Source organism: Bubalus bubalis, chromosome 13 (genome assembly GCF_019923935.1).
Source record: "Bubalus bubalis isolate 160015118507 breed Murrah chromosome 13, NDDB_SH_1, whole genome shotgun sequence".
NCBI lineage: Eukaryota > Metazoa > Chordata > Mammalia > Artiodactyla > Bovidae > Bubalus > Bubalus bubalis.
Genome location: NC_059169.1, coordinates 34,264,608 through 34,281,772, shown reverse-complemented (window position 1 = coordinate 34,281,772; position 17,165 = coordinate 34,264,608). Strand labels below are relative to the sequence as shown.

Below are 17,165 nucleotides of genomic sequence, written 5' to 3'. Positions count from 1 at the left end.
TTTTCTGGAACTCTCTCGCTTTTTCGATGATTCAGCGGATGTTGGCAATTTGATCTTTGGTTCCTCTGCCTTTTCTAAATCCAGCTTGAACATCTGGAAGTTCACGGTTCACATATTGCTGAAGCCTGGCTTGGAGAATTTTGAGCATTACTTTACTAGCGTGTGAGATGAGTGCAATTGTGCGGTAGTTTGAGCATTCTTTGTCTTTGCCTTTCTTTGGGATTGGAATGAAAACTGACCTTTTCCAGTCTTGTGGCCACTGCTGAGTTTTTCAAATGTGCTGACATGTTGAGTGCAGCACTTTCACAGCATCATCTTCCAGGATTTGAAATAGCTCCACTGGAATTCCATCGCCTCCACTGGCTCAACTAGTGGAGTGACACCTCCACTGCCAAAGTGTAAATGTCTTAATTATTTAAACATTTAGGTATTTCTATTCCTTTTATCTTCCTGAAGCTATCGTCCCAGGAGAGCTTTTTCCTGTTGGTCCCCTTTGGGCTTACTACCCTCCTGGTCCTTTGTATAGCTATTGTTGTGTTGGGCTCTCCTTTCACCATCATCCTAGAAATTCCATCGTATTTCACCTGCATTGGATTCCCTATGTGTAGGTTTATGTCTGTCTTTTTCTTGATTTACACCCTAATATTCATGACATATTTTCTAATAATTTCCTGAGAAAGAGCTCATGGGAAACCAAATTTGAGATACCTTGTAAGTATGAATTATCTTTATTCTACTCTTACACTGTTTGGCTTCTGTAAAAACATAAGATAGCAATAATATTCATTCATAACTTTGAAGATATTGTTTTATTTATCTGTGTGTTTGTTTGTCTTGCATTGCTGCTGACAGGTTGGATGCCATTCTTTCTCCCCTCTGGAAGTTTTGCCCCAGTGTTCTGCTTCCTAAAGTGATATGCATTGATGTGGGTATTCTCCCACTTGTGTTAGGCATTCCATGGACTTTTCACTATGAATTTCAGTTTTGAAACATTTGTTATTTCCTTAGTAATCTCCTTACTGTAATTTCTTCTGTTCTTTCTGATTTTCATATTATTCATATAATGAAGCTGTGAGGTGGGGGCTCTACTTTTTTAAAATTTTCTACATTTTGACTTTTTATTCTAATATCTTAGAGATTTCTTTAAGTTAATTTCAACATTTTCTAGCTGCTTTTTTCTTCTTTTCTGACATTATGTTCTAATTTTCAAACAGGGATCCCATGTGACTCAGTGGTAAAGAATCTGCCTGCAATACAGGAGACACAGGAAACATGGGTTTAATCCATGAGTGGGGAGGATCCCCTGGAGAGGAAATGACAACCCACTCTCATATTCTTGCTGGGAAAATCCCATGGACGGAAGAGCCTGGTGAGCTACGACCCATGGGGTTGCAAAGAGTTGGACATGACTGAGCAAATTCTAATTTCCAAAAGATTTCCTCTGTGTGTATGGATATTTATTTATTTTTTAACATCATGGTTTTTTTTCCACTGAAGTAAGCTTTCCTGTCTCTGGGGTACTACATGTTAAATGCAGACACACAATTTTTTTCTGCTTCCATAACTCTGTTTTCTCCAAATTTGTTATTTCTGTTTGGTCTATCTTTCATGTTAGAGGTTTTCTTCAAATATCTGGGGACACTTGGCTGCCCATAAATATTTAGGAATGAGTCACTAAATATCTGATTAGAAACTTATGGGCTTGTCAACTGGTGTACCTTCTTGGGTGATCTGCTATTTGGTGGGCCCTACTATTTGGTCATTAAACTCCTGACTGTTAGTGATTTTCAGGTCTTTTCTCTTAATCTGGTTAGATTCCCTGGAGAAGAATTACCCACCCACTTATCCGGAGGGTCTGATACAGGCTGTTATCAGGTAAGGGGCGATATCAGGGAGCTCTTGTGGTTCTAGCTGGGCTGTGTTCTCCACCCTAGCATCACTCTAACTCCTCCTCTGTAGAAGGTAAGCCTCATCCTCGCACAAGGGAAGAGAAGGTGGCTAGCCATCTGGGATGCAGTTAGGGATTGGTTTCTCTATTGCATTCAACAAAATCCTTCTGTATTTAACTCCGATTTATATTCAGGTTTGTGGATGGCTGGGACTGTCAGTTCTGGAGGATTTCTGAGTTTTGCAGTACACATCATTTTGCTTCTAAACTTTCTCTATGACTGTCTTGGCATTTACCTTTCTCCCGTCTAAGGCAATTACTAAAATACATGTCTATTAGCTTTCAAGCTTTCAAAAATGTGTGGCTGTTGTCTTTTCTTGTGTGACATTTGTATTTGTCACTTACTGCCTTAAAAACCCACTGATACTCTGGTAGGGTGTCATAAGGTAACACAGGTAAGCATGTGTTCATTTTGCTGTATAATTTAGACAACTTGGAATATATGTTTTTTTGAGACAACCTCTTTAAGATACAGCATTATTTTAAACTATCTAACATATTGATACCAAAGGTTTGGAAAGGGTTGGATGGGATGAATTGGGAGATTGGGATTGATATACACACACATGTATAAAATAGGTAATTAATGAGAGCCTACTATATAGAACAGGGAACTCTACTCAGTGCTCTGTGGTGACCTAAATTGGGAAGGAAATACAAAAAAAAGGGGATATATGTATACATATACCTGATTCACTTTGCTGTATAAACTGCTGTTGTGTGGAAACTAACACAACATTGTAAAGCACTGTACTCCAATATAAATTTTAAAAAAAGAAAGAGGGGGAGAAAAGAGAAAGAAAATGAAAAAAATTTATCTTGGTGACATTTTATAAGTTGAACAATTTTTCATTATGAATTGTTTAGAATGATGAATAAAATGTATAAGAGAAAGAAAAAAATAAAAACACTGATCTAAGCATGGAAGTCATAACTTCTGAATGTTTTGTGAAGTGCAAAAAAAGCAAGATAAATTTATAAAGGTGATAAAATTGAATCATGAATGCCTTTAGTAACAAATAATCTACATCTATTTTAATGTGCTTCACACATCTCTTAATAACCATGAAGGGATTACAGTATTCTCAGTAGATCAATTTCATACTTTTTTCTTATTAATCATTCTAACTTTTATAATGCTGGGAATGCCAAAATATCTCCTCATTGCAGCTGCATATTCACGGTCCAAAACATTCTTTCCAGTATGACTTGATTATCCTCATCAACTTTGTAATGACCTTCATATGTGAGGTGAGGGAGTGAAAAAATCAATCTTGCCACAAGTAAGAGTAGGTTCAGAGTTCTAATGTGAATTCAGATTAGAAACAGCATGCTAGTTGTGGGGTGAATTAGTTGAATTTGCTCATTCTATAGCAGAAACACTAAACATATATTAAACAAATAATAAAAGTAAATGAGAGTTAAAACCATTGGAAAAATGGAGTGCTCCTCATTTTCAAGAACTTGGTTAAATATGTAATAATTTCAAAAAATAAGTAACTGTTGAGTCAAAGAAGTAGGCTTAATAGTAAATATCAAAACCAAGGCAAAGATGAAAATATCTGTATCAAGTGATGTCAGTATGGCTTCAGCCAGTATGCTAGTAGAAGAGAATAAACAACATGTAAATTAGCATTGAAGAACTGCCTCCATCCTTGTAAGATGAATTCTGAGGTTTGAGTACTTCCTACATGAGTTAAAATTGTCTACACAGTGAGTGGGTTTTATAGGAAATCACTATATGGCAAAAGAAATTGAAGAAGTATCAGTTTGCCGGATGGCTAACCAGACTTATTCAAACTAATGGAATATGTGCCCAAATAAGGCCTCAGTTAAACATTAAAAAACAAACAAAATATGAGGTAAGAGGAAAAAAAAGTACTGCTTTTCCAAATAGTTTTCCTCCTAATGAGCAGTTCAGACTACATTAATTTCTTTTAAAAATTTATATAAATTATTTTTCCCCAAGAAATGTATGTATTTTTATGCCACTTATCTCTCCATATAGAATATATATAAAGTTCCTATTGCATAGAATAAAAAATGAAAGCAAAGCAAAAAGATTGATGTGAAGAGAAGGTGGTTGGTGACATTTTCTGAAATTAAGTAATCAGAATAGAAAGATAATATTCATGTTTCTTTTCCTTTGATTCTATTTCTAAATATGCACTTTCAAATTAACATAGAAAGATATTTATTGAGTGTTTAATGCCATGTAATTCCATTAGATAAATGATAAAGAAATTGAAAGATATATTGACAGTTACATCCAATGCTGCATTTTAAAGCCAATAGAGAAAGCTAAGTAAACAAATTAAAAATAGAATATAAGAAACATTACAGAAAATAATCCAGAAGGGAACAGTGTAGTGCAGAATCAATTTCAGAAAAAAAGCAAACTATGTTAATTAAAAAATCAGTGGGACTATTTCACTGCATTGACTCATGAACTCAGATTCAAGAGATATCTAATCCATTGTAGTGATTTGTCAAAACTGGCCCAGTTATTCAATTCCATTTAACCTAAGAAGGTGAAAACTGTATTGTGTTGACCACAGTTGGGACAGAGATTTCACTACCTAAGACAGTTATCTATCTTACCACTCATTCACTGCTTAACTTATTCACTGTATAGTATTTATTTTCTGGTGGGTGTCAAGACATTGAAGAGGAAAAACATATACTCCTTACTCTTCAGAAGTCCAGACAGTCAGAGATACAAGAACATGTAACAATGGTACTGCTATGCGATCACTTTTCACAGAGATGGGATGTTAAGTGTTGCGGTGGAGAGTAAAGTAAGGTTTCAGAAGTCATGCTTGATTCCAATCTAAGTATGACTGAGTTCTTAACAATAAATCAGTGGAGGAATTATTTCAGGTAGAAGAAAATGTGCAACAGCATAGATTATAGAAGGGCATGGGTTGTTTTGGAAACTACAGCATAAGCACTGCAGATTTTTAGGAAGTGGTAGGAGATGAGATCAAAGAAAGGTGTTTGAAGGATCTTCTCTATGCTAAGTCAAGCAGTTTGCATTTTTAGCACAGGGATTGGAGAGTCACTTAAAGATTTTATGAGGGAGACAGACGTGATTGGACTTGCTTTGGGAAAGATCTCTGGCAGCACCTTGAAGGGTGAACTGGAAAAGACCGAGCATTTAGACAGAAAAATGAGTAGCAGTTGTAATAAAAGTGGAAATAATAGAGAAATACTTAATAGCTGGAGCTATCAGGTCCTCATACTGTTCATGGATTCTCAGAACTAGACATGGAACTGGGGTTCTTAGAACTGGACATGGAACAACAGGCTGGCTCCAAATTGGGAAAGGAGTATGTCAAGGCTGTATATTGTCACCCTGCTTATTTAACTTATATGCAGAGTACATCATGAGAAACACTGGGCTGGAGGAAGCACAAGCTGGAATCAAGATTGCCGGGAGAAATATCAATAACCTCAGATATGCAGATGACACCACCCTTATGGCATATAGTGAAGAGCCTCTTGATGAAAGTGAAAGAGGAAAGTGAAAAAGTTGGCTTAAAACTCAACATTCAGAAAACTAAGATCATGGCATCTGGTCCCATCACTTCATGGGAAATAGATAGGGAAACAGTGGAAACAGTGTCAGACTTTATTTTGGGGGGCTCCAAAATCACTGCAGATGGTGATTGCAGCCATGAAATTACAAGACGCTTACTCCTTGGAAGAAAAATTATGACCAACATAGACAGCATATTAAAAAGCAGAGACATTACTTTGCCAACAAAGGTCCATCTAGTCAGAGCTATGGTTTTTCCAGTACTCATGTATTGATGTGAGAGTTGGACTATAAAGAAAGCTGAGCATCAAAGAATTGATGCTTTTGAACTGTGGTGTTGGAGAAGACTCTTGAGAGTCCCTTGGACTGCAAGGAGCTCAAACCAGTCAATCCTAAAGGAAATCAACCATGAATATTCATTGGAAGGACTGATGCTAAGGCAGAAACTCCAATACTTTAGCCACCTGATGCGAAGAACCGACTCATCGGAAAAGACCCTGATGCTGGGAAAGATTGAAGGCGGGAGGAGAAGCGGACGACAGAGGATGAGATGGTTGGATGGCATCACCGACTCAACGGACGTGAGTTTGAGCAAGCTCCGAGCTTTGGTGATGGACAGGGAAACCTGGCATGCTGCAGTCCATGGGGACTCAAGGAGTTGGAATCGACTGAGTGACTGAACTGAACTGAACTGATCAGGTCTTCATCATTAATTAGATTCAGAGGGAAGAGAGAAAGGAACCAAGAGTGATTACCTGGTTTCTAGTTTGTCCAGATGGTGAACAATGCTTCTGTTACTCAGTAAGGACAGGAAGAGAAGCAGAGGGAAGATAATACTCTTGTATGGGGGTAAACTGGATATATGAAAAATAGTAAAACAATTTACTTAAATACAAACACAAAGAGAAATTTTGGGAAAAAATAGTTCTTTCTTCCAAAATAAGTAAGTCTTCCTTCTTTAAAAAAAAAAAAAATCCTGAAACTGTGTTACTAATACCAGTTGATCCGCACATATCCTTTCCCATTCCTGGAAGAGGTTATTATTTAAACTTACTTTCTCTGGAACGTTGTCTTTGGCAAATAGCCCAGAGAAGTATGTGGACTTAGGAAGGTCTTTGCAGGTGGGAATTCTGCGTTCTCTGTTTCATCACTATTAATGTCCTTCCCCTTTCTTGACCAGAACAAGGAAGAATTCAATGAAAGGACACCTGTTGGCTTGAGTTTTGCCTTGTAACAACTAGATGCGTTTAGTTATTGCAGGACCAAGAGATGAACCTGAAAAACACCTTGTATTTTCCAACAGAATATTTTTGTTCTCTCTCTCTCTCTTTTTTTTTTTTGGATGAGAAACTAGACAAATGGTGACCAGACGGTTCAGTCTCAAAAGGCATAATTGCCAACTCTGATTTAAGCAGGGGTGGAAAAACTCCTCAGAGGAAAATGGGAATTTAGCTTCAAGATAGTAGTTTCCATGTGTGAGTGGGTTTTCAGTTCTCTAAAGGGGATAAAAAAGGAATAACAAAAAAATCATTTACAGAATTTAGGATGATAAGTTTATTTTTAGAAAAGCTACTAAAACATCTATTTCTTGCTTGTGTATATTTGTGCTAGTAGATATCATTCAACATTTTTTTTTTTTTTTGCAGACCTTAGTGTTCTCGTTCATCTTTTAGAAGGAGTTAACTGAGCTGACAGATTTAATTACTCAAAGTGGTCAGTCTCATTTTTTATTTCACTTTGACATAAGACTTGGCGCAAGTCTATTACAAGCTATGCTCATTTATTGCTGTACTTCTAAGTTATAAATCTGGTTTACATCTATGGAAAATGTAGTGCAGAATTGAAGACATGTCCAATTATCTGGGCAATTTGTTTTATGAACTTATACTAAATTAAATAGAAAGCATTGCCAGTATTTGTTCTTCCTCTGTGGGCTGCAAATCAGATAAGAAAAAAACCTTCTTGAACAGGGGCATTCAAAGTTCTGGCTTTTCAGACTGTTTCCTGAATGTGTTCTGATTAAAACACAACCTGAAAGTCTGATTGATGGTCTCTATTTCTTTTCTTAATGACACAAATACATTTGGAATGTTGACTCCTCTGAAAGTTAGAATTGCTGAGCTGAATGTCATTGCCTTCAGCAGTTCTTCATATTCATTAGAGGAAATGATTTGACAAAGCACTTAAATCAGGGATATGCAAAGCTGGTTTTCTCAGGAAATAGCTATTGAAAGGGATTTTGTGAGTCTCTTACCTACAAAAATGAAATAAAATTCAGCCTAGGATAGGCAATCAAGGTATTGTACTGTACGTATATGTTTTTGGACTTTCATAAATAGCTCATTTGATCAAGCATAATACAGAGCTGTGAAGGGTTACAAAGAGTTATATACAACTTAGCGACTGAACAACAACAATATGTAAAGGTGAATTTTAAAGCATTTGTTCTCTGGTAATAAAGAAGTTGGTACCACCTCAGGGATGTAAGACTATGATGTTATTAGGGGTGATGGTGAAAAACTCTGTGACCTGCTTTTTCGGTTCTACTCGTTTTTGTTTTGTTTTTTCCTGGTACAGAAGGCTGCTGAATTAAAACAAAATGATGTGAAGACCTTAAGCTCATGAAAACTTGAGAAACTTTGTGGAGTAGAACTAATGGGTAATTTAAGGAATCATTCAGTAGTTGATTTGGAGTCAGCTATTAAATTGGTTCCTTCTAGAAAGGGAGGTCGATTGATTCCTTTTCTCATTTCATTTTTATAACAGCTTATTCTCCTTGTATAAGTAAAATAATTTTTCTTACCTTTCTAGGAATATACTGATTTTAGAGTCTTTTTCTGATTGTTTTAGCACCTCTGTTTCCTCCAGTGTAGATTATTCTGTTGGTTGAGTTTTGTGTCTACTTCACTGCATGGCTTTATTTCATTCTTCGGTGATGTGATTCTTGATTGTGTGTTTTTATTTGTCTGCAAGCATTTGTGCAAAGTGCTTGATGGATGCGTTGTGAGCTTCTGCTAAGACTTGTATTCTATTGTGTTTTCAATTAAATTTAAAGAGACACGTATTTCTTTAGGGGCTGGTTTTCTTGTTCTGGGTATTTTCTGTTGCCCTTAAGTACTGACAGCCACCTAGGGCTGTGTCACCTGTTTAACACACAGCACCTACCTATCTTCCATCTTTCAGGTTGACCAGTTGCTCCCTGGAGGGAGGGCAGTGGCACAAAGATGAATCTCTCTGCTGTCCTGGCAAGTTCTCTCATGAGGTCTCCCCTGTTCCCAGGTCTGGGGCACCTACACTTTAGTCTGTCTTCTACCCTGTATTTCCTGTTTTATGTTTTCCCATTTCTTTTATCCCTATTATGGTGTCATCACTTAGGAATTCTATGTAGTTTTTGATCTATGGAGATTTCTCATTTTATCTTTGTACATGCTATGTTTATTCATTTAAGTATATTTTCTATCATCTAGAAGGATTTGACATTGCTCAAGCTGACATTTTGAATGAAATTAATACTTTTTTAGGCTTCATTTAGGCAATTGTGCTTACCCAAAATTTTTCACTGCTATCCCAGTCTAGGCTTGCCATTAAAAGTCACCACCACCGTCTTTTCACTGGAGGTGTTTATTTTCAGGCACATCCAGATAACTAGTAAGTGGAAAACCATCATCAAATTATTTCTGTTACTTTTAAACCAAGACAGTTTATAAATCTCAACAACATATATTAAGTTATAAAATAATAAAAAACCCATCCTTTCCCTTTCTGTTTCCTTATCATTATTCCAGGCCTTAAATATAACTACTTTTTTAAATCAAAGGAGGCAAAATGAATATCAAAAGGGAGAAATATTTTGAAATTGAAAACTAATGAACACTTTGCCTCACCCTTATGATACATTTGCTATTAAAATATACTCTTTTAGGTTCAAATCTGCAATTGTATATGGCGAATTGAACACAAACAGGGGGATTTAGAAAATAGTCTTTTGCAATAAAGGCAAGATTTAATTGCCTAGTAAAAATAGCTTGTCTTTAGGGATGAGAATTTTGGTCAACACTCATTTTAAAGTCATATATAAGAATTTAAAACTATTTTTCAGTGGAGCTATTAAGGAAGCTTTAAAAGGAATCTACTTATCCTCATATACATTTCCTGACCTGTTTTTCTTTCTGCTGTTACAATTAAGTGGATGCTGTATTGAAAGTTATCCTCATTGCTTTTTATTCTCCCCAGAATTATTCATGCCATAGTCTATTTTTCTCCATTTATTATACTCATTTGCTTTTAATTTGACAGTTTTCTTCATGTTTCAATGCATTGTTTTGACAGAGAGTTACTCATCAAGATTTTACTTGAAAAAGAAAATGATAATTCATGTTCACATTTTAAACTTCTTTTTAGTCTTTCTTTTTATTCCATAGTTCTGTGTGCATTACAATGACAGAGACTATAACCGACAAGATAATGTTAGTTATAGTTTAAACTTTATGTGTTGATCTAGCTAAAGAAGGCTCACTAGATACTAAAAATTAAACTGAAAGCAATTTAAAAAAATAGAAAATGTCAAAAAAAAAACCACCTCACAACAGATGGGGAATATGATTTATTTTAAAAAGCCAGTACTTTCGTGCTTAACCAGTAATGAGCTAACAAATACCATATATTCCTCACAGTGTGTAAGGCTTGGATGGGTATGCCATGCACGGGCTTGTGAGTAATATTAGCTTGCCTTAATCTACACTCCATCTCCTCCCTTATTTGCACATTCCTTTTGATGAATGTGAGTTTGATCCCTGGGTCAGTGGGGAAGAACCCCTGGGGGTAGGAAATGCCTATCCACTCCAGTATTCTTGCCTGGAAAACTCCAATGGACAAAGGTGTCTGGCAGGCTACAGTCCATGGGGTTTCAGAGTTGGACATGACTGAAGTGAAGCATTCTTTCTTATTTCTTTTCTTGATGAATGAGCTTTATCATTTTCACTCCTTTTCTTCCCTACATTTTGTCTGCCTTTACTATTATTTTTTTGCTTTCAATTATCTGTCAAGCTATTATCCATCTATCTAGCTACCTAGCTAATTATCTTCTTTTCTGCCTCTATCTCAAGTATTTCAACAAAGTCCTCTGACACAGTTTTGATGGTGGAGATGAGATTTTCTTTTGTACATTCTTTTCCATTTCCTCTTACCTCCTATTCCTTATGAAGTTTGATAAAGAAGATTGAGAGGTTAAAACTCTCTGAACCTATAATTTTGTTTTTAGAAAGAGTTGTTTGCTAGTGTTTACAAGTCTGTTAAGCAAAGGTGCCTTATAGCCTGCAGAGGGTGTGGTGGGCAGCTTGCGAGGATGTCTTTATTCAGTGTTTTCTGTCAGAAATGATCAGCAGTAACCCTGGAGCAGCTGCTGCCAAGTTGCTTCAGTTGTGTGTGACTCTTTGCGACCCTATGGACTGCAGCCTGCCAGGCTCCTCTGTCCATAGGATTCTCAAGGCAAGAATAGTGGAATGGGTTGCCATTTCCTCCTCCAGGAGATCTTCCCTACCCAGGGATCAAACCCACATCTCTTATATGTCTCCTGCATTCGCTGGGAAGTTCTTTACCACCAGCGCCACCTGGGAAGCCCTAGCCCTGGAGCTGGACTATGTCTAAAGAACAGTAAAAGACAGACCTAGCTAGGAAATTTCTGCTCCATTCTGAGTCCTCTATTTTCTTCTTAGGTAGACCAGCTTGGGTTGGAATGTTGGGTAGGGTGGATGTCCGCATAGGAATCTATGTAGTGGAACCAAATAGCCTCTTCTCCCTCATTCGGGAGAGTTAAGGAAAATGACTGTGCTCCCCTGGTGGCTCACTGATAAAGAATCCGCTTACAATGTGGGAGAATTGGGTTGGATCCCTGGGTTGAGAAGATCCCCTGGAAAAGTAAATGGCAACTCACTCAGTATTCTTGCCTAGAAAATCCCATGGCCAGAGGAGGCTGGCGGGCTACAGTCCATGGGATCTCAAAAGAGTGGACACGACCTCAAGAACAAAAAATAACAAAAGAAAATGATTAAAAGCATTGTAATTTTTGAGTACGAGTCTTACAAACACAATAGAAAATACAGTTGACCCTTGAACAACACAGGGACTAGGGGAACTGAACCTCTGAGCAGCAGAAAACAAGAGTGTAACTTTACTTTGGCCCTCTATTTCCGAGGTTCTGCATTCTCCAATTCAACCAACCTTAGGTCATGTAATACCAAAGTATTTTCTATTGAAAAAATTCAGTGTATAAGTAGACCTATGCAGTTCAAACCTGTGTTGTTCAAGGATCAGCTGTATTACTTTTGACTCAAAATTTAATTTGTTTGTAGTCTTTGTATTTGTTGTGACACTTTATTAATTTTTGAATATTTGGGGATCTTAATAGTTATACTAAAACCCATGTTCATATGATAGAGAAATGTAATGTTCCTTTGTATGGGTTAAAAAAATCTTATTCCAGTATAAATAGTTTTATGTAAAATTCTTATGAGATAATTAGTACAAATTCTACAGCATTTGGATGGAATTTTAGCATGATTGTATTTTAAAAGTCATTCTTAAATGATGCCATTATCCTATTAAGGGCATACCTGCTATGTTACCACTTCTGTGAAGCACTGTTCTAGACAATAGATGGAGAAAATCATTCTCATTCATAAGGTCAATTTAAATTTAATAGTGTGACCGTTCCATTTACTTTAAAGAAAGCCACTACTTATTGAAAATATTTAGACAAAAAAGTACTTCACAGAAAGAAATAAAACACTGTTTAGTGTTTTATTACAGTACTGGGAACATTAAATAAATAATAATGAAGTAAAATGAAGCAGAAGGTCCGTTAGCAGCCTGGATTTCATTTACACGAAACCCTTGAAATTTATGCTCAAGTTACTAAGTACCAGTGTATAGGCCATCTGAATATGTGGGTGTCACATTTAAGTCTTTTTAAATACCTGCTTTAAAAAAAAAAAAACAATTGGGCAAAGACCTGCTAAATATTTTCTTCCTGAAAACGTAGGCCCTGTCTTTTCAGCTGGAAACTATGCCCTGCTCCACCTCATTATCCTAGAGATGTCATTTTACTATGCAATAGTTGATTCATTTCATGGGGAAAAGTTATAGTACTTTCTTCTCTTGGCCTCAGACTGGTTGGTCTAGATATGGGTACATGGTCATAGTTTGCCAGTGTGTTCCTTCTCTAGAATTTTCATGATACTATGTACACTATTTGTGGCTAAAGTTTTAATGTGAAAGAGATCTAAAGTAGCAAATGGACACTTGTCATGCCTTTTTGGCTGGAAGAAGGAAGGTGGATTCTTTGGTAGAGGGTGATGTGGGAGATGGCACCCCACTCCAGTACTCTTGCCTGGAAAATCGCATGGATGGAGGAGCCTGGTGGGCTGCAGTCCATGGGGTCGCGAAGAGTCAGACACGACTGAGCGACTTCCCTTTCACTTTTCACTTTCATGCATTGGAGAAGGAAATGGCAACCCACTCCAGTGTTCTTGCCTGGAGAATCCCAGGGACTGTGGAGCCTGGTGGGCTGCCATCTCTGGGGTCACACAGAGTCGGACACGACTGAAGTGACTTAGCAGGATGTGGGAGAGAAATGGTAGAAAGACAGAGAGAGAAAATGAGAGCAGAAGAATGATAGGGAAGGTGAAAGAGCATTAAGGGGGCAGGGGGTTGGGGACAGAGAGCTATTAAATAGACCCAGAAAGTTAAGAAAGTAGAAGAGTAATAAATGGTCCTGATGTCATTTGCATTATTTTGAATTATTTGAATTCTTGGTTCCCTGCTTTGCCTGTAGCCTGGTTGTTCTGTAAGATTCCCTAGTATTTTTCCAGTAAAAATGGCCCTTTAAAATTTGTTCTTACTGAGTATCAGTCATTGCCACCGAACTTTCTGATAAATGCAAATTTTATCTTATTTTATACGTCTCATTTAGAGAGAGGTCAGTTTGAAGACAGGCAAACTTGTGAATATGGTCTATGTCCAAATGCAGAGATCCTCATAAAGATATTTAAAATCAGTTATGGTTAGCTTTTAAAGAAAGCAAATAGTCCAAGTATAAAACTTTGAATCTATTAAGTGATACTTAAGAGCCTTGTGGGCTTCCCAGGTGGCGCTAGTCGTAAAGAACCCTGCCTGCCAATGCAAGAGATGTAAGAGATGTGGGTTCAGTCCCTGGGTAGGGAAGATCCCCTGGAGGAGGAAATGGCAACCCACTCCAGTATTCTTGCCTGGAGAATCCCATGGACAAAGGAGCCTGGTGGGCGATGGTCCATAGGGTCACAAAGAGTCTGACACAATTGAAGCAACTTAACACACACAAAAGCATTTTAGGTTTTGAGACTTAGGTTTTCTTTAGTGAGTTAAAATGTAGTTGATGAAATAAGTTTACCTGTGAGGTTTGATTACTCTTTACTTCAGGCAGACCTAAGTAATCCCAGTGATTTTGAATGTCTTAACAGAATCACCACGTTGTCAAATGAAGTTTTCCCATTTCACTACATAAATCCACTTCATTATTATGTGTAATGTAGGTCTTCCCCGGAGGCTCAGTGGTAAAGAATCCACCTCCAATACAGGAGACACAAGAGATTTCAGGTTCAATCCCTGAGTTGGTGTCTCTTGGAGAAGAGAATGGCAACTCACTCCAGCATTCTTGCCTGGAGAATCCCATGGACAGAGGAATCTGGCAAACTACTGTTCTTGGGGTCGCAAAAGAGAGCTTATTATCTGTAAAATAAGCTCTTATAACCTAACTCCAAACTTCTGTCATTTTAAAACATTTGTAAAGGGCCTTCACTGTAAAAAGCAGTGTTCTTAATTCTGTACTGATTAGAAGGCATAGTCTCAGACATACTACAACTTTTTTTTTTTAATAAAGGAAACAAATAACATATGTCACCATAATACTGAGTGACATACAGAAGATACAGATACATACTTTAAGGATATAAGGGTACAGAGAATGTCAGGGCTGTATGTCTGCCTTCTTGGAGATTATCACTATTCTCTTGGCTACAGCCGCTGTCTAGAAAACTGGAAATACAACCTGTTGGGTAACCCAGCAACTTCTGTTGATAATTCTACAGTTCAAGACTTTTTCTTTTTTAGGATAATGGCTGTGCAGAATATTACCTGGGGAGTGTGAATCAGGGCAGAGCTCTGCCTCTTGCAGGCAGGCTGAGGATCGATCGTGTACATTGGGCAGATTGCCCGTTTTGAGCAGCTGCTAAATACTCATGATTTCCCTCTGGTCCCTCAGGATCATTTCCCAGTTTCCTTGACTTATTTCTTTATCAAATGCTACAGCTATAAGTCTCTCATTGCCCCCAGAGCTCTGTTTTGCTGCTTTGCTGCTGTGCTTGCTTACATTTTCCTTCTTTTGACCTGTGTTCATGGCTTCTGAGTATTCTCCCCATTTTCTGACATTGGTTCACACCCAGCTCTGGCAGCCTTGCTCTTCTGTTTTCAGAGCTTGTCTCACAGGGACTGCCATTCACATGTCCCTAAATTTCTTTTGAAAAATTCAAATTCATTTTCAAGAATTTAAATTTTCATTTAAATTTACTTAAAGCCCTTGCAGAACTCTGTTGTTTCTTTATAGGTTATTAGAAATGACTGGAACATTTTGAGTAGATTGGAGAAGGTCCTGATGAGAACACTGACAATGTCAAGGATAGAATAGAAGGCTAGAGAGAGTTTAAGAAATGCCTTGAGAAAGTAAGCCACATTTGCTTATCTGTTTCTCCCAGTATAGACACTATTAAAATAATTTATTTTAATTATCATAACATCTGAAAAGTAACTGATGGCAAATAAACATTATTTCAATATATAAAGGGAAAATAATAGAGTTTAAATCAAGTACTTGGAAGGATGCACGAGAAGTTGTATCAACTGTACCTGACTGCTCTTTGGAAGAAGAATGAAGGAGGAAGTACAGACTCTCAGATTTCATGTTGTGTTTTTTGAGTGGTTGAAAAAGAGAGGAGCTGGCAGCTTTCTGGGGCTTTCCTGGTGGCTCAGTGGTAAAGAATTCAGCTGCAGTACAGGAGACATGAGTTTCATCCTTGGGTCGGGAAGATTCCCTGGAGAAGGAAATGGCAACCTCCTCCAGTATTCTTGCCTGGGAAATCCCATGGACAGAGGAGCCTGGCAGGCCTACAGTCACTGGGGCCACAAAGAGTCAGATGTGACTGAGCGACTAAACAACAGCAGCCTCTGAAGGTACAGATTTGGACTTGGATTTTTGTTGCATTTACTTTTTGGTACCCTTTGGGCATCTCAAAGAAGCTCTCCAGTAAGGAGTTAGAGATTTGGACCTGGAACTCAGAGGAGATAAAGAGGCTGGGGATCTGGACTGGGTGATATGATTCTTTGAGAGGGGAACCTCAGTATTTAAAAAGTGAACTGCAAGAATATATATTGTACAAGAAATAGAGAAAGATCTATCCAAGAACTAGAAAGGTAAACACAGGAATAATGCCATGGAAATTTGGAGAAGAAAAAAATACTGAATGCTCTGAGGTTGCATGAGTACATTTCATGAGCTACTCCCGTGGGAGCTGCAGAACCTATTCACATGGCAGATGAGGAACGAGATGATTTATATACAGGTTGGCGGAAAACCCTACCAACCTGGGGCTGCCCTTCAATTCCAATCTGCCTTTGCAGGCTTGGCTGCAGTTTCCTAAGGATGGCACAGGGCAGGCTGTGTTAATAGCTTTCTTCTTTCTGTGCAAATGTGGTGCATGTGTCTGTCTTCTGCTGTGATGTTGATGAAGCTTTCACATCACACATCTCTTTCTTTAACTAGAGAGTGTTCATTTGTACTTGTGAAGACTGTGAAGAACTCTTGAGTCCTCAAAATAATCTCTGGAGAGATATTTCCACTTTAACATGAAGTTATTTCTGAAATAGTATTTGGATATAGTTTGTAGTACAGTGCTTTGTACATAGCTTGTGCGTGCAAAGTCAGTTCAGCCATATCTGACTCTTTGGACCCTGTGGTCCACAGCCCACCAAGCTCCTCTGTCCATAGGATTCTCCAGGCAAGACTACTGGAGTGGGTTGCCATGTCCTCCTCCAGGGGATCTTCCCAACCCAGGGATCGAACCTGCATCTCTTATGTCTCCTGCTTTGGCAGGCAAGTTCTTTACCACTAGCTCCACCTGGGTGAATGATGTAGCTGTCGACTCATATGTTTATTAATCAGTTAATATGACCTACATGTGGCTGATGACAATGAATGATGACTTTTTATAATAGGCATGTGGGCATGATTGCTAGTCAGTTTAACACAGGTTCCCAAAACCCTGTTTAATCATTTCAATGTGAATTCGCTCTGTGAGATAAGACTAATAATTAAAGGAAGTAAAAAAATTATGAATTCAATGAATAAAATGTTCAATTCAGACATCCCTTGCTCTTGGTAATTTTCATGAGAGTTTTCTTATTGTTTCTTTGCTTCAGTGTTTGCCTCTGGAAAATTGAGACTACTTGGACTTGGGCCACTGTCCTATTTTGTGTTTCCAGTTTTTTCAAATTGGAACATATATTAAATTTCAGAGTTCCTCAGCCAAAAATATCTTAAAAATCCCCAATTACTATTGTCTAGTGGAAAAAAAGTGAAGCAATCTCCAATGG

General features: G+C 37.7%; 1 long non-coding RNA gene across 3 annotated transcripts in view; it reads left to right on the top strand.

Annotated features, from left to right (window-relative positions):
* Positions 1-1,495: 1,495 nt before the first annotated feature.
* The window catches only part of LOC112578424, a 31,408-nt gene continuing 15,738 nt past the window's right edge, over positions 1,496-17,165 (top strand). For all 3 annotated transcript variants that reach the window (XR_006544030.2, XR_006544032.2, XR_006544031.2), the window contains exon 1: positions 1,496-1,875. This is a non-coding gene — a long non-coding RNA (uncharacterized LOC112578424). The remainder of the gene's footprint in view (positions 1,876-17,165) is intronic.